This window comes from Castor canadensis, chromosome 11, assembly GCF_047511655.1.
Source record: "Castor canadensis chromosome 11, mCasCan1.hap1v2, whole genome shotgun sequence".
Classification (NCBI taxonomy): Eukaryota; Metazoa; Chordata; class Mammalia; order Rodentia; family Castoridae; genus Castor; species Castor canadensis.
Window position 1 is genome coordinate 15011229 of NC_133396.1, and position 26500 is coordinate 15037728.

Genomic DNA, 26500 nt, shown 5'->3' on the forward strand with positions numbered 1-26500 from the left:
GTATGTTGGAGGTGGGCAGAGGAGGCCCCGGTTGTCCTGTGCTGGACAACAGTGCTGGAGCTGAGCCTCATGAAGGGCTGGGTGGGTGGCCTCAAACAGTGGCTTCAGAGGCTCACAGTAAACATTCCCAACTCCGCACTGACCAAAGTCTGGCTCCACTTCCCTTGTTTTCTACTAAAACAAGTCACGTGAGGCTGGAGCATCACTGTTACTCTTTAAATATAAGAAAATCTTAGGGCCTCTGTTTGCTCATCCTGCAAAATGAGGAAATTAGACTAGAAAAACAAAGGCTATTGCTAGGATCAAAATCACTGGATAACTGAGTGTACCAGAACCAGAGTCAGTAGTTTGGGTTCTAGACAACCCATCTGGAGGTCTCCTCTAAGCCCGATCCTCTCTGTGCTCCCAGTGGTTGGCTGCCAGGGCCAATGGAGCCGACTAACCCCACAGTCAGTCACAGCTTTGCAGGACAGCAGGACCTATAGGAAAAGAACACCTGTCTCTCATCCTGGAAGATGACATGGTTTGACTAACAGTGGGAGGAAGGCTAGACATGGGCTTCCTGACATTCAGATCCAGATGCCCTTCCTACAGCAGCAAGCTGTCACCTCAGGCATGTTGCACACACTGTTTATCCCTGCTGTGTCCTGGCTATGGTACCTATCCTCTGAGGTCAGTCACAGATGGCTCCTGGTGAGCTAAGAGCTGGGTTCTCAATGAGTGGCACATGACCAATGCACTGAGAAATGAAAGATCTCGTTAGCCATCTGATAATCTGGCACTGTAAAAAAATGACCAGCCTCCTGCCCTCCACTACTGAAACTCAATTATGTCCAGGCTCAGACAAACAGCCCTCAGGAACTAAAATGTCAATGGAGGAAATTTCCTTCCCATCAGGTTTCCTTCTTCCAAAGCCACCAGCAGACCGTGGAATTTAACATCTTGTGAGAAGAGGGACTAAAGCTCATACTGTCACTGTGCTCTCCTAGGAAGGATGTGTTTAAGCAAAAATCTGACATGATCATGGTGGTGCTACAGATTGTGTCCAAGCCCAGAAGGGATGGGGGGTGGCAGGGGCAACATGGAGAAATGGGCCAGCAATCTGGGAAGGCAGGTTCCATTATCAGGCCCACTAGCCTGATGGAAACAACAATGAATGCAATATATACTTTTTAAGTTCTCCGAAAAGCTGATGCTTCTACGGGTGAGCAAGGAAAAACCAGGGGAAGGCTAAGGAAAAGGGGAACCAGAGAGATGGGCTCTAGAAAAGTCACTTTCCTTGAAAACATCAGCCAATTCTGGCAAACTGGCACTTTCACTTTAATGGCCTCCTCAGCAGAAATCAAAGTCCAGTACTGGCCAAGGTGGAGCACTGAGACTCCCACACAAAGCAGAGACCACAAAGGGCTACAACCACCCAAGAGCAGATAAACCAGAAGTAAACCAGCCCTCACTTAGCCTGGAGGCCCAGGTACACCTCCTCTGAAAAGGCATGGGAATCTCTCCTGTGACCCTCCTGCAAGGTGGTCTTAGACCAGGAATATCCCCAGGGTCCTGGCAGAAGCAAACACAAGTAACCTTCCACTGAGGGCTCAGTTATTCCTACAGATACTTTCTCAAGTACAGAGAATGGCACATAACTAAAGGTAGCCAGGCAGAAAAGGGAAAAGACTGAGGACCAGCAAACATAAAGAGATGACAGAAAAACAAGCACCTTGTTCAGATAATGGAATTGTCAAGCACAGACTAAAAAGCAGGTATGCTTCAAGATGAGTTTAATATACCTGCAGGGAGAATTACAGGTGAGTAGACCAGTGTGAAGGCTGTACTGGCAGACAAGGACAAAGTACAAATAAAGAGCTGGAAAGACAGGAACAGATGGGAAAGAAATGGAAAAGAGGAACCACAAGGCCAGAAGAAAGACTGGAGGGGTGGGGAGCCAGGAGGAAGAGTCCAAACTGACTCAGTCTCTAAGAGAGGGCGATATGTGCTTCTGTGAAGGCAGGAGTAGCAATGAGGTATTGTGGCAGGTGGAAAAATGCCCCCCACCAGACATAAAGACATCAACATCTTACTCCCCAAACCTGTGAATATATTACTTTACCTGGCAGATGTTATCAGGTATCTTGAGATGGGCGGAACACCCTGGATTATCCAAGTGGATCCACTGTAATCATAAGGGTACTCAAAAAAAGGGAAGAGGGAGGCAGAAGACTCAGAGAAAGAGAAAGAAATGTGAAATGGAAGCATGTGTCTAAATGATGCAAGAGGGCATGAGTCAAGGAATGCAGGCAGTCTCTAGAAGCTAGACCAGGAAAGGATACAGGAAGATTCTCCCCCAGGGCCTCTGAACAAATGCAGCCCACCAACACCTTTCAGGACTCCTAACCTCCAGGATTGTCAGAAAATACGTTTGTGGTAATTTGTGGCAGGAGCAATAGAAAATGTAATATAGGGAGGTATGCAAGACAGTCTCAATTAGATGTTAATCTTTCTCCCTTGAGTAATCAGGACATATTATTAAAGAGGAATTTAGTGTGGCTGTAGGCTCTCACTGCCACTATTCAAAGTATTTTAAAAAGATTGTCAGTTTTGTCCATTAATAAATGTCTCTAGGACTCACTCCCTTTGGAACAGGAAAGGGAGCACCTAACTAAAGGGAAATAGAGGGAAGTCAAGGTTAAAAGGGAAGGTAGAGAAATAAGTGAAGAAAACATCTGGCTTGTTTTCCTGGATCAAAAGTTCACTCCTCAAGTAAAAGACTGAAGTTGGACCATGTTAAAAAAAAATTAACTCAAAATGAATCAAAGACCTAAACATAGGACCTGAGACTACAAAATTCTCTGGGAAAACATACACACACACACACACACACAGAGGAAAAAGCTACATGACACTGGATTTGGAAATGATTGTTTTGGCTAGGACACTAAAAACAGAGGGGACAAAAGTAAAAATTAATAAAATAGGCTACATCAAAATTTAAATCATCTATGCACCAAAGGACACAATCAACAATGTAAAAAGGTAGCATACACAGTGGAAGAAAATATTTGAAAATCGCCTATCTGATACAGGGTTAATGTCCAGAATATATATAAGGAACTCTTACAACTCAACAATAACAACAACAAAATAACTCCACCAAAAAAATGGGCAAAGGACTTGAACATATTTCTGCATAGAAGATACACAAACAGCCAACACACATATGGAAAAGATGCTCAACATCACTAATGATTAGGGAACCATAATGAGATATTGCCTCGTACCCACTGGCACGGCTGCAACTTAAAACAAGAAGTGTTGGCAAGGATGTAGAGAAATTGGAATCCTTGTACACTGATGGTGAGATTGCAAAATGGTGCAATGACTATGGAAACTCTAGTATGGAGGTTGCTCAAAAAGTTAAAAAACAAAATTGCCTTATGAACCTGTAATCCCACTTCTGGTTTATACACCAAGAACTGAAAACGGAGCCTTAAAGACATATTTACATACCCTGTCATAGCAGCACTATTTACAATAGTCAAGAGGTAGAAGCAACCTGAGTCTGACAGATGAACAGATTAAAAAAAAGTGGCATACACATATACAATGGCATATTATTCAGCCTTAAAAAGAAAGGAAATCCCTCTCATGCTACTGCAAAGATGAACCTTGAGGACACTATGCTAAATGAAATAAGCTAATAACAAAAAGATAAATAATGTACGTTCCACTCATATGAAGTAACTAAAGTAGTCATATTCACAGAAATAGAAAGCAGAATGGTGGCTGCTACTAGGGCTGGGGGAGAAGGAAATGGGGAATTGTTTCATGGATAAATAGAACTTCAGTTTTGTAAGATAAAGTTCTGGAGACTGGTTACATAACAATATGTAACACTGCTAAACTGTACCATTAAAAAATGGTTAAGGTTCTATATGCATATATGAAAATATCACAGTGGACCCTTTTATACAATTAACATATGCTTAATAAAACTAAAAATGATTACGATGGCAAAATTTTGTTATGTGCATTTTAAATTTTTTGTTAAGTATATAATTAAAAAATTTTTAATTTCACCCTTCAAAATCTAAAATGAAATAATACTTTGAATTACTTATCATGCCAGCTAAAACAATGCTATTTTAAAAAAAACCCACTGTTCTTTAGTGTTTACATTTCAGTGTGGTTGAATTCTAAGATAAGAGATATAAATGCATTTATTTATGTTCCCATACATTTAAGGGAAAACGAACAAAACACTTACATAAAGCCAAATACTCTGTGAAGATTGGCCTTGGCAAGTAGCTCTGAATGGTCTGTGGGCCTTTCCTAAGATCTCCACCATGCTTCTCTAGTGGTTACCATCCCTGTAAAGAAGCTCTTCCCTCACTAAGATGAGAAAGCTTCTAAAAAGGGTTTGTCATTCCAGAATTTAGGTAGGAGTCTAATCTAGCCAGTCTACAAACAAGAAACAAATTGATGGCTTCCATCTAACTTGAGCAAAAACAAAAACAAAGGCCTCAAATGGGAGCCAGCTTCCCTCCCTGTCACCATCTCCACGAGCTATTCACTCAGTGGAACCACTGAAAATACCAAAACATCAATGGAACTTGCTTAATTTCTAAGCACCCAAAAAGGTTATCATTAATTAAGCCATGAAAATCCAATCAACAATAAATCAGACTGTACAATGAGAAATGAAGAGCTATTTCAAGGTTCAATGTTGACATTTATTAACTTAGAGATAATAATCTCTCTGAGTCTGGTTTTTTTTTTTTTTTTCAGTATAATTTTGTAATAGTAACTTCCCTTCCTACACTCCAGCTGTATTTGAAACAATTCAAAACTGGTGTCCTATAACCAGAGTCATAAAAAGAATAAGGTTCCTTCCAGACCACTTTCTTATCACCAACACATCTACTCAGTCCTTCCCTACTAAGCCAGACAAATAGTAGCGTGGTAATATTACTGTTGCTTCCCTCTAATAAACATACTATATTAAGGCAAGAGGGAAGAAAGCAGTTTTGATTGAAAATGGAGTTACTCTCCAGATATAGAGAGAGCATAGTACTATGGTAGCTTAAGAGGCCTGGTTTGGAATAGTCTTGTTTTTCTGCAGCATCCCTAATCCACCAAGGTCATTATTAAAATTCTTTGTTTCTGTAAAATTCAGCCTCTTAGACACGTACTGCCTCCAAACAAGCTTGCATTTGGACATTTGATATGTGAGTACCATCTGGTTGCTTGAGCTGTGTCAGTTAACAATTTTAATTCAAAAACTTCTTTTGGCAGAGGGAAAAGGGGAAGTTACAATTCTACTGCCAAGGATGTCTTAACATCTCTTATCTGTGCAGGTTTCAATAGGAGTTGCTTTTGTAAAAAAAGGAGGAAGGATGCGGAAGACTATTTTTCCAACTTGACGCTGCACAGGAAACAGTGAATCTGGTCAACATGAACCATCCTAGCAAGGTCTGATTTAGCTTAAAAATCAAAAGTACTTGATTCATTTCTTGATTCATTTGAAGTCAATGAAGCAGTTGAGAATTGCCAGCAGCCATTCAAACTGGTTAATATTCAACCTCGCAAGCAAAAATCAATATTGACATGCAGATAATGAACTAGCTCTAGCCTTACTTTCATCTAAAGAGAAAGAGAAGACTATTTCAGCACAGGCAACCCTCCCTCAAGACCTTAACTGTTAGAAACTCAGAACTCCTTTCCTGTTAGTTGTTAGGTTTCCAAACTCACATTCAACACCTCCTCCCACCCAGGGGGTAGTCCCTCCCCCCTCGATTTATAGCGCTAATAAACTAGCAATAGCAAGGCTACCCCTGCCTCCACTACAGGCCTTTTAGTTGCATGCTACATCTCTGGTGTTTATTTGAAAGCATTGACATGACTTGAATTTTTCTTTATAGATCTCTAGAAGGTTCACAGTAATTCATCTGAAAGCAGGCCATGTGGGGAGAATAATGGAGGGGTGAATTCAACTATGATACGTTGTAAGAACTTTTGAAAATGTCACAATGTACCCAAGCACAACAATAATATGATAATAATAATAAAGCGGGTCATGCCTCTAGTACCCCTGAAGAAGGTCTGTATGTTGATGAAGATAAGGCTGGGGCCATGCACTGGGGGAGCTCAAGAAGATCCACATCACAGAATGACACCCCATGAGGGCAAAATTTCTAAAGTAACCAAAGCTCAAGACAAGAAGGCCCAAATCGGCACTAATCAAGAACAGAAACTTGGAAACAACTTTTTTAAAAAACTAAAAAAGTCACATATATCACTTAGGAAAAGAGGTGGAAAAAAAGAGCATTGCAGACATGAAACGCCATGAGATGGGAACAAGGTGACTGCACAAGAGGGACGCTAAACAGTGAGGTCAGCCACAGCTGAGGGGCTGTGCTGGGGAGGGGGGGAAGCTCAGTATTTAATGTGTGTGTGTTCGGGGGGAGGTGAGACAAGGTCTCACTATGTACTTCAGGCTGGCCTTAAACTCTCAATCTTCCTGCCTCCTTAGAGGCTTGTACCACCACTATGGCACAAGATTAGTATTTGAGTTTAGGGGCAGGGAATCAATTGTTCAAAACCTTTAAAGTCTTCTGCCTGAATTTATATTTAAGTCTTGGAAAAGAGAATCACTGTAAGTTCTTGAGAAATGTGAGAACCAGGTGTAGGAGTGACTCAATTAGGAAAGTGCTTGCCTAGTAGGTGCAAGGCCCTGGGTTCAATACCCAGTACCACAAAAAAAAAAAAAAGAAAGCAACAACAAAAACAGGAGTAAATTTTTTCTTCCAGGTGAGTGAATGCCTGGTAGCTAGGAGACTGTGGTGCTGAAAACCAAAGGGAGGACAAGAGGACAGTGGCCATAGTCACAAAATAGCACATTTCTTTTTTTTTTTTCTTTTATTATTCATATGTGCATACAAGGCTTGGTTTATTTCTCCCCCCTGCCCCCACCCCCTCCCTTACCACCCACTCCACACCCTCCCGCTCCCCCCCTCAATACCCAGCAGAAACTATTTTGCCCTTATCTCTAATTTTGTTGTAGAGAGAGTATAAGCAATAATAGGAAGGAACAAGGGGTTTTGCTGGTTGAGATAAGGATAGCTATACAGGGCATTGACTCACATAGATTTCCTGTGCGTGGGTGTTACCTTCTAGGTTAATTCTTCTTAATCTAACCTTTTCTCTAGTTCCTGGTCCCCTTTTCCTATTGGCCTCAGTTGCTTTAAGGTATCTGCTTTAGTTCTCTGCATTAAGGGCAACAAATGCTAGCTAGTTTTTTAGGTGTCTTACCTATCCTCACCCCTCCCTTGTGTGCTCTCGCTTTTATCATGTGCTCATAGTCCAATCCCCTTGTTGTGTTTGCCCTTGATCTAATGTCCACATATGAGGGAGAACATACAATTTTTGGTCTTTTGAGCCAGGCTAACCTCACTCAGAATGATGTTCTCCAATTCCATCCATTTACCAGCGAATGATAACATTTCGTTCTTCTTCATGGCTGCATAAAATTCCATTGTGTATAGATACCACATTTTCTTAATCCATTCGTCAGTGCTGGGGCATCTTGGCTGTTTCCATAACTTGGCTATTGTGAATAGTGCCGCAATAAACATGGATGAAAATAGCACATTTCAAAAGTTGATGCTCTACTCTCTCTACAACAAAATTAGAGATAAGGGCAAAATAGTTTCTGCTGGGTATTGGGGGGGGGAGCGGGAGGGGGCGGAGTGGGTGATAAGGGAGGGGGTGGGGGCAGGGGGGAGAAATGAACCAAGCCTTGTATGCACATATGAATAATAAAAGAAAAATGAAAAAAAAAATAAAAATTATTATCGTACAAAAAAAAAAAAAAGTTGATGCTCATGGGCTCAAATGCTAACCACAAGTGAATTTGAGAAATGGTAGATAGTGTTCTTTATTCAGTTTTTATTCTTGCAACCATTTTAAAGTTTAAAATTATGTCCAAATTAAAAACTAAACTAAACAAATGCAGTTCTCTTAACCACTAGTTGGCTCAGGGGCTAGCACACATCCCAGTAGCTCTACCAGCTGAAATTGTAAGGCAGTAAGATAGTAAGAGGAGGATGCCAAAGTTTTACCATTCCATGAATTTTTAAACTTTATCTTGAAATAATTACAGACTCTCAGGAAATTGCAAAAGTAGTACTAGGAGGTTCCATGTACCTTTCAAATTTTGAAGTAAAAAATTTTAAGTCAAATAAATTCCAAGTGATAAAAATGAAATCAGACTTTGGACACAAACCACTAGCTCAGTCCGATATGAAAAATTCATTTCAAAGGGGGAAGTTTCCTTTGGAGGACCTTCTTAAAGTCTTTCTTAAGGTCTTTACTGGTCAAATTTAGGAGGACATCTTCAACAGACACTTTACCAAGTACATGGATTAGTAAAAGAAGCACTTCACCCCAAAGTTCAAACGGCTAATAAACAAACAGAAAAGCTCCACCTTACAAATAACAATATGGAACTGGGAAACAAATCATCAGAACAATTTCTATCATCAAACTCAATGACAGAATGAGTGATGCTGGCAAGGGCAGAGTGAGACAAACCCTACCTTGCTCTACTTACTGGAATATAATTCATGACAACTTTTCCAAAAACAACTTTGCAGTTAACTAGTAAGAACCACAAAAATGTTTATACTCAGACACACATCAGACCAAAAAGGGGAGGTGGACATTATGCTAGTTTTCTCCTTATTTGCTACTTTTAGGTATTTCCAAATATTTTGCAAGTACATGTGTTTAAAATGTAATATTATCTTCAGAATATAAAATTGCTCTAGCCCACCCCCACACCTTACCCACATTAAAACTAAGGCACACAGGCTGCGATGTAGCTCGGTGGTACAGCGCTTGCCTAGCATGCATGAGGCCCTGGGTTTGATCCCAGCACCAAAAAAGAAAAGACAAAAAAAAAAAAAACTAAGGCACAGAAAGATACGTTTTATAAAACAGGGTGACACTGAATATGTGTGTAAATAATCTGTTTTTTATATTCAAGATTACACAGTGAAGTAATCTAGCACATGGGTATCAGCAAAACTTTTGGCTTCAGTTCCTCCAAGTTGGTAGCAGTCCAGCCCTCAGGGAATCATTCATACTAAGAAGCCTCAGTTTCTCCAATTTCAAAATAGGAAGGGCAACATACTGTTCAGCAAATTAAATGAGATAACTTATACAATACCCTGCACATGGGCCCTCGTACAGAACAAGACTTCCCTAAATATTAGTTGTTCTTATACACATTTTCTTAAGCCCAGAAAGATTCTTCATGTTATTTTATGTATATAAAAAATAACATGGCAGCCTTGGGGTTTAAATTCAGGGCTTCATGCTTGCAAGGCAAGTGCGCTACCACTTGAACCACTCCATCAGCCCCTTCATGTTATCTTTAATAGCTATGTAGGATGACCCATTTCAACACAGGATACCTGGAAGTTTTTGCTATTAAGAATAATGCTGAGATGCTTGCTGCACATGATGCTATATAGAAACCTTTTCCTACTTCTCTGATTATTTCCTTAGGAAATACTTCTAGAAGTTGAACATTACACAGCTTTACTTCATTTTTAAGGAACCATAATTTGAAGCTCATTTAAAAAAAAAAAAACCTCAAAAACATATGTAAAATGAAATTTTCTCCTTTCCCCCACCCCCAATCCTTCCAGACCTTTTGAATGCATTTAAAAGAATACATATATAGCATTATTTTGGCATTTACTCTTAAATTAGATCATATAAACTACTTTGCAGTTTGTGTTCATTTACTATTTCTTAGACTTATGTTCATACATACACACACATATTCTCTACATAGTGTAGCTACACCATGGTCTATTTAACTTTCCTTTCTTAGTAGAAGTTTGAGTTTTTTTCTAGTGTTTTTAGGGAAGCATCAGACACAATGCTTCCTTAAAAAGGCCTTCTATATAGGTCTTGTGCACAAGAGCAAGTAGGATACATTTCCAGAAGCACAGGTGCTAGGGGTACATATTTAAAATTTTTAACTGTCTTACCAAGTTGGTTAAATTTACCAATTTGCACTCCTGCTAACATTGTATAGAATTCCCCCCTTGAGCCCTTGAACACTGCTTTAATTTTCTGCCCATCCAGCGGATGGGCAAGAGGTATCTCAATACTTTCTGAATCATTTCAGGTCTCACCGCCCCATCTGTTTCCCTTCTGTTAAGTGGTTTGTTCATACTTCCTGTCCAAGGGCTTTTCTTATGTATCAGGGATAGTCAGCATTTCATGTAAAGTGTGCGTTCCAAATATTTTTCCTAATTTCTGACTTGCCTTTTAAATTTGATGCCTGTTTACCATACAGTAGTAAGACAAGAGGGATTTCATTGTGGTAATTCAATATAAGCGTACAGTGTATCTTGAAATAAGTTCATCCCCTCCATTATATTTCCATTTCCCATCTCCCTTATTTTTAAAATACAAAGTTTTCTATTTGGAGGTACTGAAACTATCACGCTTTTTCTTTATAGCTTCTAAGTATTATAGCTTCCTGAAGAAGCAGTCCCCATTCCATCAGCATAACAGCATTAATCTTGGAAATTTTTTTAGAGAACACTGACAAAGTTTAACACACACATTGCTCTTTGCTTTCTGTGGAAGGATCAAAATTTTAACCTTTGAAAAACTGGTAAAAATGATCATTCTGTATTTCTGCCTATAATAAAGGGTGAAGCATTTTGATTTTTCCTTCTAAATCATATTAGTAAACTAGGAAACCTAATTTACATAACTGAATTCCATCAGTATCTATTGATCATTCAGCTTTTCCATCTAAGGAAAAATATTTTGGAGTAATTCTTCATAAACTGAGAAAACTCTTTGAGAACTCAAAGGACAAAAATTTTGCCTCTTTTCAGTCAGAAACACTATATTTTATACAGGTATCAGAACATTTTACCTTGATTGATATAGAGTAGCAAAATCTTCTAAGTATAATCTTATATCAAAAATTTATTTATAGATAGCATGATGTTTTTAAAATCAGGTTTCAGATATGAGATAGAGGGAAAGGGGGTGGGGGCGGCGGGGATACTGTGTGTGCTGGCCCTGGTAGGCTTGACAAGCTGACTGGCAGAGATGAGGACGGCACATTGTAAGTGGTAGGCAGAGCATGAGAAAAGGGTAGGAGCAAGAAACCAAGGAGGACCAAGACCCTCAAATGATAGTCATGGGCTCATTCTCCTCACTTCCCTGAGCTGGAAACTGACCCTCTTCCATTGTCTTCAAGGAATTTTCCAGAAGGCTCTAAATTCTACCAGAGCAGAACATACTTAGTCTGACTTCTCATTCTGCACCAGAGAAATTCTTGGTGTAAAATTCTTGGCAACTGTTTAAGTCATGCAAAGAAAATCAGCTGACTAATGTGCCTAAGACAATTAAGTCAAAGTATTTTTCAAGTAATATCCAAGTGGCTCATCTCACATTAACAAATACTTGTAGATCTTGCAGACTTGTCTTGTTTGGCCCAGCTGTAGGAATACCCCTTACATGTTCTGGTCATAGGTGGAGAGGTACAAAGGCTTCTAGAAATGAGACATACATTATGTGCAGAAGCAACCAAGGATAGGTGTCAATTTGGCCTCAGGCATCTTGCAGCCCTCCCCCTCCACTGCCCAACTACAGACAGGTGGCTCTGCCCTGGCTGTTCCTGCTCTGGCAGTGACAAAGGCTGAACTCCCATTGGGCTCTCCACCCCAACTCTTCAGTCATTCTTACTCTGCACAAACATCACTCCAAGCACAAACTCCCAGCTTCACCCTCTTGTAGATTCAAACTACCCACATTCACCTCCATCCTCACTTCTCTCACAGAACCCTGCTGAGCTCTACAGGGGTGCTTTTTCCTTCTAGGAACAGAACCCAGTGCCCCTCATTAAAAAGGATCCTTCTCTTCCTCTACCTGGCTCTCTAAAAAAAATTCAAAAGATGGCAAGGTAAGAGAAGAGCTGGCCTAGTTTTCAAGAGGTACTTGCAGATTAAGCCTCTCTGGGTACTAGCCTCTGTAAGTCATTAACACTATTGTCAATTGCCTGCAGAGACACCTATAGTCCCTCTTCTGGGGCCTGAGTCATTGCCACCAGGATCTCCACCCAGCTGGGGAGAATATGGTGGGGAAGGTGGGGTGGTGGAGAGGCCTACAGTATGCAGATCTGATCATTCAACTCCACCCTTGCTGTTGTCAGGAAATTCCTGAATTACCTAGCTGATTTCCTAGTTACATTCCCCATTAGTGTGATTCAGGACTGTGTCTCTCATCTAGGCCTCCAATTTTGTTTTCCTCCTTCCTGCATGCCAACAGATGTCCTATTCTAATTCACAGGGAAGGTGGTTGGAGCTGGCGTCTTGTCTCCCATATCGAACTATATACACCAATCACTATTCACAGCCCTCTGTTAGAAGCTCTTCCATCCATTTCTCTCTATTCTCCATCCCCACACAACCCTATCCAGATCCAATGCGGTCTAATTCTAAGCCCATCAGACCCACTGATCCCCTTGTTCCTGTCTACCCCAACCCCTCTCACACTAATTCACTCTCACCCATCAAAGGTTTGCTGCTCTTTTGGCCACCAAAGCCTCTAAGCCAAACAGTCATCTCTGATGTCCTTATCCTTCAACCCACATTAGTTTAGATGATGCCAGAAAAAGATGATTCTAGATAGGGAGCCAAAGGGCCTACAGGTAAGTCTAGATACCTCTCCTCACCCAGAAGTCAATGGACTTCTAGAGTCTGAACTCCATTTCCAGTCCAGTCCAAAGACACAAGTCTGTTTTGATTAATGTGGCATTTTCTCACTCTACAGTACAAGGCTTTAGAAAAGTAGGAAGGAACTGGCCCTGCTGCCCCTGGGCACACAGGAGCCCACACCATGCAGCAGCGTGGTCACAAAGTCCCTGGGCATGAGAAGTGTCCTGGGAACAGCTGAACAGCTGTTCTAAATTCAGTCACAAAGGATGTTCAATGACTTCCACATATCACCATAAAGATGCATCAGGGAGAACATGAGAAAACCTTAGATTTGTCCAGAGAGTGGAGAAGAGTATAATGGTGGCATCCAATTAGTATGCATGTTAACTTGGTGGTCACTCCGTGGTGGGGGTTAGGTTGCAAGGTCAGGGCAAAAATCAAGTTACCCATAGCCAAAATTAGCCCTGAGAATCTCCTGAGTTTCCCAGAAAGTACTATGGAATCCTATTGTGGAGTCCCTATCGAGTCCTATTGTGCTCATTCAAGTTGAAGAAACTTGGAGGCCGACTATGGATAGAAGTAAAGGAAAAACTAGATGCAGCTGGCCCCAGAAAGACTAACAAATCCTTCCTAAGAAGGGTGTTCCCCTGGGTTTCTGCTGGCCTACCATGTGCACTCTTACCTTGCTTTATATTAAGCTTCTGTAACTTTCAGTGACATTAACTGATATGTTTGTTGTAAGGATTAAGGTAAAAGATAGATTTCTGAAGTGAGATGAGAAATGAACGGGCAACTGCTACACAGAAAACCTAGTTAAGAACACAAACTCTGAAATTAAATAGGACCAGCTCTGCACCCCAGCTCCACTGCTTATCAGCATGTGATCCTGGACAAGTTCCTGCCAAAAGCCTTTTTTCCTCCTACACAAAACGGAGATAACAGTGCCTGCCTCATAGGGACTTCTGGGATAAAAAATAATACCTAACAGATGTGGGCTGTTATTATTATTATTGGCACATACAGCAGGCCTAAGCACATCTTTTTTATCTGAGCAGGCTCAGTCTGTGGACTCATGGATCAAGGATCAAACAGACAGCTTGTCTCCAGCCATCCACAATTACCACTGGACTGTCCCAACTGGCTGACTATAGGTTTATTTCAGGCAGCTGTTACCATTAAAAATGACAAACACAAGGACAGTGTAGAACTATGGAAGGCCTATCGTGTTGAAATAGACAATGAAAAAGCAGAACTTGGGATAACGTGCACACATACATTGAACACAAGCAGTTTTGTTTTGTTTTGTTTTTTTAAAGGGACCAATCCACAGGACCCCAGGAGGTCTCAGAGACTAAGCAGTAAGTCACTGTTTCACATGGAAGTTATCTTTGTTTACTTTTAGTGCAAAGGTGGTTAAAAGGATTGTTTTTAAAATGAGGGCACTGGGTGAGATCTATTCAGTCCCCTCCACATGTTGGCCATACATTTTTGCAAGGTTCTAACAATGTTTAACAGTAATTGGCTATGCAGCTTATTATTTTTCCCCTTCAGTACTGATCTTAATTTTAATCAACAATCTATATTTAAAAAGGGTTCACAATATGATGAAATCAAATCACTGCCACAGGTGTGATGATAAGCATAGCTAACCAAGCAAGAAACAATCAGCTACTTGATTTTGACAGCCAAGGGCACTCATCTACAAGGTTAACCTCATTCTAAAAGTAGTGAGCATTTTCAGTGGGGGAGATCTGCCACTGCTCTAGTAACAATGCCTAGAGTTAGGCCAATCCTGTCTCAGAAATTCCTATTATGTCATCTATAGCCAATCAGAACTTGGAATCAGGATGAAACCATATGGAGTGGCTTTCCAAACAAAAGCAAGGAAACTTGATGGCTCCAGTTACTTTTATGTACTTATCTTGAGTAGTTTCTATTCTAGTAAGCCTTTGAATGGCTTCCATGGAGTCCTTTGCAGATGCCAGGTGGGACCACAAGCCTAGATCAGCTCTACCTAGCAGACTACAAGACTAGTCGCAGTTCTCAAAGGAGAACAGGGCAAAGGACAGGTGTACCAGAACTCCTAGGAAACATTTTCAACACATGGGTGATCTATCTCAGGGCTTATCAAGATTGAGGAATAAGCATTGGAAGACACATGATTTGAAAACAACTCCCTGTAACCAAAAACTTATGTGTGTACACACACACACACACACACACACACACACGCACACACGCACAAATGTAACAAGGGCTTAAAAGCTGCTTTTTTTTTTTTAGTATCAGATGACTTTAATACCCCACTCTCACCAATAGATAGGTCATTCAGACAAAATATCAACAAGGAAACTTCATAATTAAATGATCCTGTAGATCAAATGAACTTAACAGATACTACACAATATTCTACCCAACAGTCTCAGAATACACATTTTTTATAGCAGTCCACAGAAATTTCTCCAAAACACATCTTAGGAAATAAAGTCTTAACAAATACAAGAAAATTGAAATGATTCACAGTATTTTATCAGGCCACAATGGAATAAAACTAGAAATCAATGACAAGAGAAACTTCAGAAAATAGTTGGAATTTTTTAATCATGAAAGGATTTTATTTCTCCTTCCATAAACACATGGAAGCTGAAAACTCACTGTTTAATGATCATTGAAGAAATAAGGAAGGAATAAGAAAATTCCTAGAATCAAACAAAAATGAAAACACAATGCACCAGCATCTTTGGGACATAGCAAAGGCAGTGCTAAGAGGAAAGTTTATGAAAACCCACATTAAAAAACCCAGAGAAACCCCAAATAAATGACCTAGCAATGCACCTTAGGCTCTGAGAAAAACAAAAACGAGCAAAACCCAAATCAGTAAATGGAAAGGAATAGTAAAGATCAGGGCAGAATTAATGGAATAGAGACTAAAAGAACAATACAAAGAATCTGAAACAAAAAGTTAGCTCTTTGAAAAAGTAAGCAAAATTGGCAAGCCCTTAGCCAAACACACACATAAAAATTTTTTTTTAAAAAGAGAAAATACCCAATTTGATAAAATTAGAGATGAGAAAGGGATATCATAACAAATACCAACGAAATTCAGAAGATCATTAGGGTATATTTCAAAAACTTATATCCTAGTAAATGTTAAATCTAGAAGAAATGGATATATTTCTAGATTCATATGACCTACCTCAATTAGCCAAGACAATATAAACTACCTAAACAGATTTATTACAAGCAAAGAAAGTAATAATCTCTCAATAAAGAAAACAGCAGCACTGGACGAACTGACTGCTGATTTATACCACACCTTTATTTTTTTTTTTTTTTCATTTTTCTTTTATTATTCATGTGTGCATACAAGGCTTGGTTCATTTCTCCCCCCTGCCCCCACCCCCTCCCTTACCACCCACTCCGCCCCCTCCCGCTCCCCCCCTCAATACCCAGCAGAAACTATTTTGCCCTTATCTCTAATTTTGTTGTAGAGAGAGTATAAGCAATAATAGGAAGGAACAAGGGGTTTTGCTGGTTGAGATAAGGATAGCTATACAGGGCATTGACTCACATTGATTTCCTGTGTGTGGGTGTTACCTTCTAGGTTAATTCTTTTTGATCTAACCTTTTCTCTAGTTCCTGGTCCCCTTTTCCTATTGGCCTCAGTTGCTTTAAGGTATCTGCTTTAGTTTCTCTGCGTTAAGGGCAACAAATGCTAGCTAGTTTTTTTGAGGAACACTGCCTCCTTACTTGGACCCAGGAAATTAACTAAAGGCAGGAAACAGATGACTGCAACACCTTTTTTCTATAGAAATGGAAGGAATAAATGGGCAGTGGGGAAAATGTAACCGGGACCACAAAAGGGAAAAACATTTGGTGTACACAGTTTGCATGCTGGCTAGTTCACTCTGCTTCTTATTTAACTGACATCTTTTCCCTCTTTGTCTACATGCTGGAGAATCCAAGATTAACTACCTTTGCTCTTCAATTAAACCAAGCAATCTTCTACCCCCTATCTCTCTCTGACCACCAGACCAGTAAACCTGTCAGTCAAGACATACAGCTTCAATGAAGTGATGCTGGACAACTGGAGAACCAAGGCCAGAGGCCATTGTGAACATGCGTCTTGTCACACAGTCAAGTAGAGCCCCTGAACTGCACTTTAAAAAGGCAGACATTTTCTCTCAGAAGTGGGATGACAGAGCTTTGACAGATTAACTCTCCCTATCCTTCTCTTTGTCAGACAAATAATAAATCTTACTTTCCTTTCCTCAAAACCCTGCTCTCTCATTTGTAAGTTGTAAATTGGAATTGAGGCCAGGGGATCAGTTTTCCAGTAATACACACACACACACACACACACACACACACACACACACACACACTGCCCCAATGGCCACCCTGGGGTAGGCGGAGTGGCTCAAGTGGTAGAGTACCTGCCTAGCAAGCCTAGCAAGCATGAGGCCCTGAGTTCAAACCCCAGTACCACCAATAAATAAATAAATAAAAAGCCAATGGTCACCCTGTAATTCAGACTCATCTAAAATAACATGGAGTATCAGGAACACATTATACTTTCTTAAAACACATATATGCACACACAGGAAGAAGTGGTAGGATCTAGGAACTAATAGGAGGTACAATATCAGCTATTCCTAGGCACTAATAACTGGTTCATCCAGTCTACACTTCACAGGAAATTAGTTTGTAACAGGCTATTGCTCTGTAAAGACATAACTCCATTGAGGTCAGTCAGTCAACTACTTCAGGTATTTTAAATGAGGACTCAGAAGTAGGCAGCTGCTTATGATGGGCACTGGGCACCATCAGACCTTATTTACCTCTGATCTTTGCTACATTTGTCTGCATAGTTGGCCCTTTGAGTTGTGACCTGCTCCCAGTTCCCATCCTGGACCCCAGGTACAGGGTTGACCCCAGCCAGGACATCCACAATGCCCATTCCTGAAGTTCTGCTTCATACTGTCTCAAAAGCCCAACGTAAAGCAGAAGGCAGAAATGAAGCACAGGGAAGAAAGGCAGGTGGAATAAAAAGGAAACCTGGGTACATAAAGGAACAAGACAAAAGCTGCTTCTTGGCAGATCAGGGGAAATTAAGCACAAGGAACATTTCATAACCAGAAATATGAGTACACAGCATGGAACCAGACTGTCTGATCTAATTCTGGAGGTGCTTTAAACCTGATGGCTGTATTGGGGCTCTACTGACATTTCAAAGAAATGAATGCTAGAAAATTGTGATCTTGATGTTTTTCTGTTCACAGGTCCGATAACCACCTAACAGCAGTGTTCTAACCTGTCCAGTTTGCTGAGCTTGTTGTTGGGTTATTTCTTCCAGCTTATGTAGGTCCTCAGAGAGTGCTGTCTGCCAAAGCATAATGCCAAAACAGGCACAGAGCTTTCTGGCCATCCATGTGTAATTAGGTGCTCATTAAATACCACTCAGATAACTCAACACCCAAAATCATCCTCCACAGTACAGTGTACAACCCAGGTTAACTGGAAAAGAACAGCAGCTCAAGAGCTGCATCGCTGGGTCTGAATTTCCTGCTCTGTCAAATGAGGGCCACGTCAGTAAAACTGACACTGATGACCCAGGGGAAAGGCCCTCACCAGTGCCGAGCAGAAACTGGTGCCATGCTCTTGGACTCCCCAGCCTCCAGACAGCACTTGATAAAAGTAGAGGCAAGTGAAAGCACGGGCATGCTGGAATTAACCATGCTGCCTTCTCCCCTTGGATCTTTATGATCGAGTAACGTATACCACCAAGAAACAGTATCACTTGTTCTCAAAAAATCTGATCAATTTAGCAGTTATTTCATTTAAAGAAATAAGTAGAATGGCTATTTTTTTCTTGAGAAAGTACAAGCTACAGCTGTCATTTTAATTTCCATGGTAAAGAATACCATTGTGTACTGAGCAACACATGACCCTGTCAAGTCAAGCACAGAAGGAAGGAGGGTCAAGGCTATCATGATTTGTCCGAATTAGACACAGTTTCGACGTGTAAAGATGCATCAGAATGACTCTGAACCATAACAACAAATTCTTACAAGGGCCAGCCCCTGAGTGATTTACCTTCACTATCTCACTTAAGCCCCACAACTCTGTGAGGTAGGTACTTCCATTACTTCCACAATTTTCAGATGAGGAAAAAGATTTAGTGGTTTAGGTACTTACCAAGAGAACAAAACTACCAACTAGCAGAGCTAGGACTCAGGCTCCAGGGTGATGGTCTTAACCATTGTGCTACACTACCTTATTCAGCTACTTCCATTGACAAATCAATCTGGAGCCAACAGGTTTGTACAGGTACTCTGTGCTTCAAAAAAGAATTTCATCCACTTTAACAGGTATCAAGAGCATTAATGAAAAGACAAAGACTTCACCCTATCCACCCAAAAGAAGCATTAATTTTGAGGAACCTAAAGTCTAAAGAAAATACAGGAAGACACTGAAAGGTATAGTGATGCACAGACCAGGCTATAAAAACACTATAGTCTCTATTGTCATAGGTTCCTCAAACCTATCTGGATTAAACAGCAGCCTCGCCATATCACAAAGACTTTCTCAGAGTATAGTAAACAGCAGTTTACAGCAAAACAGAAATTCAGCATTTCTTCAGTACTATCTATCTGTTCCCATGCTGTCCCTCTAACCCATTGCTCTATGTAAGTAAACATTCTAACGTTATTAACTCCCCCCCACACACAACACTACATATCTTTTTTGTGCTATGGGAACACATTTTCGTTCTCGGGAAGAGTTGGTAACAATTAGCCTGGTGCTGTATTGGGACACTACAAAAGGCTACATCAAGATGAGGTGCTCTCCACAGTAAATGTTTATCCACATTATCTGTGACTTTGTTCATGGCTCAGTTTTCTCTTTCACACTGGCTGTCTAAGAAAGCTGCCTCCACAGATTTTTGCTTATGTAAAGTACTCCATGAAATGTTAATCTAAATGGCTCAAGGCACTATCATATAGGAATTAATTTCAAAAATAATACCTAGTTAAAAACAAACTCTTATTTTCCCCTATGTGTATAAAACAAGTATTTGGAGTTGACTATAAATCTGAGGTTCTCTTAATTTCACAATGTATTCACTGTTACAGGTCTGTTTGCACTAGCAGTTTAATGTCAGCCAAACGTTTCTAGATAGACACATGGAACTTAAGGTCTGAGAGTGGAGGCAAGGGTTTAGTAGTCAGTACTTGTCATTTATATCCTGCCTCACAGTTCATAAAGCAGTATGGTGCCCAACCTGCCCTCTGCAAGCTTTGGGGGTGGGGGAGGATGACCAATTAATGCCAGAGCCAAGAAGGAACATGAAGGGCTTGAACGAGCACAGATGGCAGGAAGGCCATATCAGTTTGAGTATTAGTCATGGAAGGGTCCTCCAAGCAAGCAGGAGCCGAACTGCCATCTCTAGGATGAGTGGACTGGCTAACTGATGGCGGCATGGACAAGAATGGCATTAGCAAGCCTGATGCAGGAGCACAGCCTACATGGGAGTCCAAAGAAGCCCCTGGAGCAAGTATAGTGTACACAACGCTAGCCTGGAGAGAAGGCAGAGGCCAGGTCACACAGGGCCTCTCTGAAGGCCACAATGAGGATCTGGTCTTTGACCCAAGGGCAAAAGAGGAGGATTATGGTGTATGATCTAGGGGCAGGTATGGCGGCGACCAGATGCATACTTTGAAAAGCTCACTCTGACAGAGGGGTGGGAAACACAAGAAAGAGGCAAGAAGGGGCTCAGAAAGGCAACATTTGAAGTGAGGGACCTTGGTAGCCTGAACTCAGGGGACAAAAGAAGGGATTTGAGAGAGAGTCAGGAGACAAATGAGGGGGAATATGGTAAGGTGGATATGAGAGAAAAAAGTAAATGTTCTTGAAGGCAGGGTCAGGCATTGGGATTATAAATGAAGACTGAATTGCAGGGGAATGCAGTAGGTTCAGTTTGGGACATCTTAGAGTCTGAGACACTTGGTGACTTCCCAGTGGGCTTGTTAGAAAGGTGTTTAAAGCTTTGCCTCAGTAATCAATACTACCTAGGCAGGAGACTAATGACTCCTAACAAACAACTTAAAACTGGTAAAAAGAGAATTTATTGAGTGATGAAATATTTTCTTGAAGTCATGAACTCCTAATAACTCTGTGCAAGCAATATATATAATAAAACAATTTCAGAGATATCTGCCTAAATTAAACTTTATGAAATATATCTTTCAAGAGAAATCTAATTCTTTCTACTATTCAACATAAAATTCTTTAAATTCTGTCATCCTAATTTAAACTCACAGCAAACAAGAAACCTTGAAGGAGAAAAAGAAATATAACTTCCCTAAAATGAGCAATGTGGGTCTCTGCATTGACCAAATACCTCTCTAGTATATGCTAATTCATTCAAAAATTTTCAAGACACCGTCATATCATCTCCGTGACCCTATGAGGCAGGAATTATGCTTCTTTTTTCCAAATAAGGAAACTGAGGTTATGAAGTTGAATGACTTACCTAAAGCCTCATAACCAGTAAGGTGGACACAGAACTCAAACATGTCTGGGTCCTTCTCTCACCAATGTCAGCTGCCACTTCCTGGAGGCTATCCTCTGCCTTGGAGGCCAAGGGTGTCATGCTTATTTTGACATCACCTGTAATTCAGCAGTTATATATGTTAGCCCCAAGATAACCTTAATTTTGTAATCTTCTGGTACTGGGGATTGAGTTCAGGGCCTCTGCTTGCTAGGCATATGCTCTACCACTTGAGTCACCCTCCTGCCTGATAACCTTAATTTTTAAAGAGCTGTTTTTTGTCAATTCAGTCCCCAGTTTCCAACTCTTTAAGAGTTCCACATTCTTAGCCATATGATCATCCCTCAGAAAGCTTCAAAAGTTTTAGTTATAATTGCTTATAAAATTTGGTGCTTATAGAATCTGGATCAAAATGGAAGCTCAAATAAAAAAAACAAATGTTTTTCATCAAATGCTACTGTATGTTTCCAACCCAAATCCACCAAAACAACGATAAATAAGCTACTCCAATTTACAATTTTTCAAAAACAACTTATTTTTAGGCCAAACTCATAACTTATTTTTCCTAAGAAATAATTCTATTATAATTCCTTGCCAAGCCATAAAAAGTTAACAACACACAAATTGTCAACCAAGGATTCTGTGTGTCCAACAGAAATATGACACAGTCCTTATAGATGGCAAATGTGTACTACATGGAAATGGTAGGATGTATAAATGAAATCATGACAAATGAGATAGAGGGACACACCAACTAGTGGGTACACAGATTACACAACTTTTCAATGCCTGATATACTTTCCTCCATGATCTTTTATGTGGACAAACATATGTGTGTGCACACGTGTAGTTCTCTGTCAATAAACGTTTCAAAGCTATTAACCTTCCAGGTACCTGACATAACAGTACTTTTCAACTTGGCACTGTCTACCCACATCCAGCTCCGCAAACCATGCCCTAGTTCAGATCCTGGGCAAGATGACTGAGGTGGAATGAAAGCAGAGGAGGGTAGAGGTGGGAGTCATAAAGGGGACTTACTCAGGTCAGATGGGTACGTAGAAAGAGCAATGTGTTTCCAAATCAGACCCCTTGTAAACCCCAGCTCTTCCATTATCAGCTGTGTAACCTCAGATAAGCTACTTAACCTTTCTGAGCTTCATCTTCAAGGCAGGAAAAAGAAAGCCACCTCACAGCATCTTTGTACACATGAAAGAGGTACTACAAAAACCCTTGGTGCAGGCTTCTCCTCAGATGGCTAGTCCCTTTCCTTTTTTTTTTTTTTTTTGGTATTGGGGCCTGAACTCAGGGCCTCACACTTCTTGGCAAGTGCTTTACCACTTGAGCCACTCCACCAGCCGTTTTGTATTGGGTTTTTTTGAGATAGGATATCAAGAACCGTTTGCCTCGGCTGGCTTCAAACCACTATCCTCCTGAAGTCTGCATCATCCTGAATAGCTAGGATTACAGACATGAGTCCCGTTCTTTCTTGGTTTGGCATCAGTTTCCTAATCTGTGAAGGTGAACAGGTGTGTGTGCAGGTCAAGCAAGGTGACAGTAACAATAGGGTGCTGTGAGGATTACAAGAAGACTTATGGCCAAAGATGTGTCAATTCCAGTCATATACAAGTACTGGTTATTAATGTGCCCTGGGACTCTGGGGCACTGGTAATAGCTGAGGGAAGGTAATTAACATCTGGCATGTGTGGAAATGATTTGAACAGCCCCTGTACCACTTCTTCCTAAAAGACTGATTAGAATTTTGTGACATTCAGAAGATTAGAAATGACATTCAGAAGAAAAGTAGCCTCAGGCCAGCAGCTGCTACCCTTCCCCCTGTGCCCAAGCCTGTGTCTGGGGTTCCGAGTCAAGCTTGGGTCAGTTGGCCTCTGGATACAGTGATCACTCCAGGGAAAGCATTGCGGGGGCGGTGTCAGACCCCACTGAGTGACTGCTGAAGGCTCAGTTTGTGCTAAAGATGGCTGGACACCCAGAATATCAAACGGCAAGGTTTTGTAGCCAGCTCAGAAGCCAGCCAGAGAGCAGGAAGATGCTAGGTTCTGCTCTGAATCTTGGCCAGGTGCCTAGCAACCTCCTATTCTTGTTGCAAGAAAACTGACAATAAGAAAAAAGTCACATATGGCTGGATTCCCCCCTCTCAAAAGGAAACTGACACCAAAGCCCTAACTTCTAAAAAGGTCCTTCAAAGAAATCTGTCACAAGTTCTGCAAAGGAGTGCACAGAATTCCATGACCCCAAAGATGCTTATTCCCAACACTGATGATAGAAATGGCAGACCTCGTCCAAGTGCCTGCCTCCCAGAAAGACCTTCCTGGCTGCCTTAGCCTCCAAGAGCAGCCTCTTACCCCTACTCTGCATTTCAGAATAATAGTACTACCCGACATTACAACATGTCAGATGCCTACGCACTTGTTACCTGGTGCCCCACAACAGTAGATCCTGTATGTGGCAGAAGCTTAGGTTTATTCAGTGCTGTATCCCAATGCTGGCACACGATAGGTACTTAAATATTTATCAGTTGAACAAGTGAATGAACACTACACATAAAATTTAGGTAAGCTGTTTATGTCCTTCTTAGAAAATTCCAAATAGTTCAGAAGATAAATACAGCTGAGGATATTTCAAAAAGTAGGCATCAGGAATGATGTGTTCCAGAAGGTGATATATTATGACACAGATGCTTTGAGAAACCCCAGATCTACTCAATAGCCTCCTTTCCAGGAACATGAGCCTTCTTAGCTGAGGACGGCAAACACTGCACAGAACCACTGCGCAGTCTTCTGGGAAAATGAATTCTTTTAGAAAACTGAAATTCCAATACAGCTGCTGCGTCAAAGAAAAGGATTCTTCTGGAAAAGGAGGTGTACACTCAGGTGGTGGTAACTTCTTAGATCTTTAGGTCTCTGGGTCCTAGACCTGTGGCTCCAGGGCCTGTCCTGCCCCAGCCCAAGGGGGAGACCATGGCAAAGTACAGCAGAGAACTAGGAAACAGGACGAAAAACTAATACCTATGACACTTTCCACAAGACACTTTCTTTGGGGAGAGGTTTTTTTTTTTTGTCTTTTCTTTTTTGGTGCTGGGATCGAACCCAGGGCCTCACGCATGCTAGGCAAGCGCTGTACCACCGAGCTACATCCCAGCCCCACAAGACACTTTCTTAAACACCTGTAATTTTATTCTCAAATAGGAGACTTCTGAAGTGGTGTTATGCACAATATAAGCATGTAATGCCTTTATAATTGACAGAAAAAGCAATTTATCGAACAGAATAGTTTCAGGCTGTAACCACAAGGTCAAAGGCTATAATCGGTGTTTTTACTCTAAGAGAAAAAAAAACATATAAAGAACCAAGGAAGTAAATGCAGAGTTGGTATTGCTTGTTCAAATATACATATTAAGCTGCTCCTAGACAAAAATACCTTCTTCAAAGAGACCTTTCTACAGGAGATATTAGGTGGAGAGTTGCACTTTATGGAAGCACTTCTGTGAGACTGTACAGCTCTCTCAAAATGAGGACTAGATGGCAGATTCCAACCCTGCTGTCCAACAACCCACAAGGTACATTCCCAAATGAACACCTGGACCCTCTAATGAAAACTGGAGTCTGTCCTAGCAGCAAGCTGTCTTTTTAATATTCTCTTCAAACTCTGCATCTTATCACTTCAAATCAGGAGTCTAGCCAAGCACTAGTGGCTCATGCCACCATGGGAGAGATCAGAAGGATTGAGGTTTAAGGCCAGCCAGGGTAAAAAGTGAGAACCTATCTCAAAAATATCCAACACAAAAGGGGTCTGGTGGAGTGGCTGAAGTGGCAGAGTGCCTGCGAGGCCCTGAGTTCAAACCCCAGTACAGCCCAAAAAAAAAGAAAAAAGTCTGTGCATAAGTATGGTTTTTAAGGAAAAGAGTTTACAGTGTTTACAGTTGAATGGGGTCAGCATCCCAAAAGAAGCTAACATTCTCTTAAAGAGTAGCTGTTGCATGCCCTTGGTTTGGATATGAAAGGCCTGGTTCCAGATGCAACAGTGTTCAGAGTTGGAGCCTTAAGGGGTGACTGGATCATGAGGGCTTTGACTTTATTAACAGATTAATCCATTGATGAGTTCATAGCTTAATTGATAATTCAGAGGTAGGCCTAATGGAAGAAAGTAGGTCCCTGGAGGCATGCCTTTTAGGATATACTTTTTTTTGTCTGCCCCTTCCTTCCTCTTTCTTATTGTGCTTCCCCAGCTGCCATGAGGTATGGAGCCTCTTTTATTTAACACTTGCTCCTACCACCTTGACATTCTGTCTCACCTCAGGCCCAAAGCAATGGAGCCACCCAACCATGAACTGAAACCATGAGCAAAAATAAACCTATCCTTTTAGATGTTAGTCTGAGGTATTTCCTCACAGCAAAAACAACAACAAACTGCCTAACACAGTGGCAGGAACTTTATCTTTGGTTTATCTCAAGAAACCAAAGTTTCTCAGAGCTACCTCTTGTAAGCAAGGTTTCTCTCAAGTTTGTCTGGGGTTACTTTTTCCCAGGAAAAACACTAAAAAATCAGCATGTTCACTCACATAATCTTTTTGCAGATGCAGTTCTCACATGTCTGAGTGCCCAACCCAACCTGCTGGACCTCATGACTTCGGCCCCAGAAACCAAGCCACCAAATCAGTAAGTTCTTCACTTAGGATCTTGATTCTTGGATTTACCTTGTGTTCAAGGATGGTGACCTTTTCCACTGCACACTTTGACATTTCATAGTAAGTTTTTTTCTCAGAGATACATTATTGTACCCATCATCCCAAGAAAGATCAAAATTAATCTTGAGTCATCAATGCTTCAGCACATCACTCAAAATGCAGAGCATATCTCCACGGAAGCTTTCTTCTTAGGCAAGGTTTTTTTTTTTCCTTAGACTGAGGCTTCTACATCAAAATGTAACCCTTTAGTCACTCTTCTCACTATTCTCTGGCTTCTTCAACAAATCAAGTCCCAGTTATTTATTTATTTTTTTTTTTGTGAGACTGGGGTTTGAACTTGGGAATTCACATTGCAAAGCAGGTACCCTAAACTTTGAGCCACACCTCCAGTCCCAGATATTTAAATTTTTAAAAAGCATTCTGTAAGAATATATGTATATATGTGTACATTTCCCCTCCTGTTTTTCAAATTTTATTTTATTTTTGTCTTGACAA

At 40.9% G+C, this 26500-nt stretch overlaps 1 protein-coding gene across 5 annotated transcripts in view; it reads right to left on the bottom strand.

Moving 5' to 3' along the window:
- Tex2 (testis expressed 2) overlaps positions 1-26500 on the bottom strand; it is a 107618-nt gene that overhangs the window by 64550 nt on the left and 16568 nt on the right. The window contains exon 2 of one of the 5 annotated variants that reach the window (XM_074045420.1): positions 21283-21419. The exons of the other annotated variants lie outside the window; for them this stretch is intronic. The gene's annotated coding sequence lies outside the window, so the exon portion shown is untranslated. The remainder of the gene's footprint in view (positions 1-21282; positions 21420-26500) is intronic. 5 annotated transcript variants of the gene reach the window in all.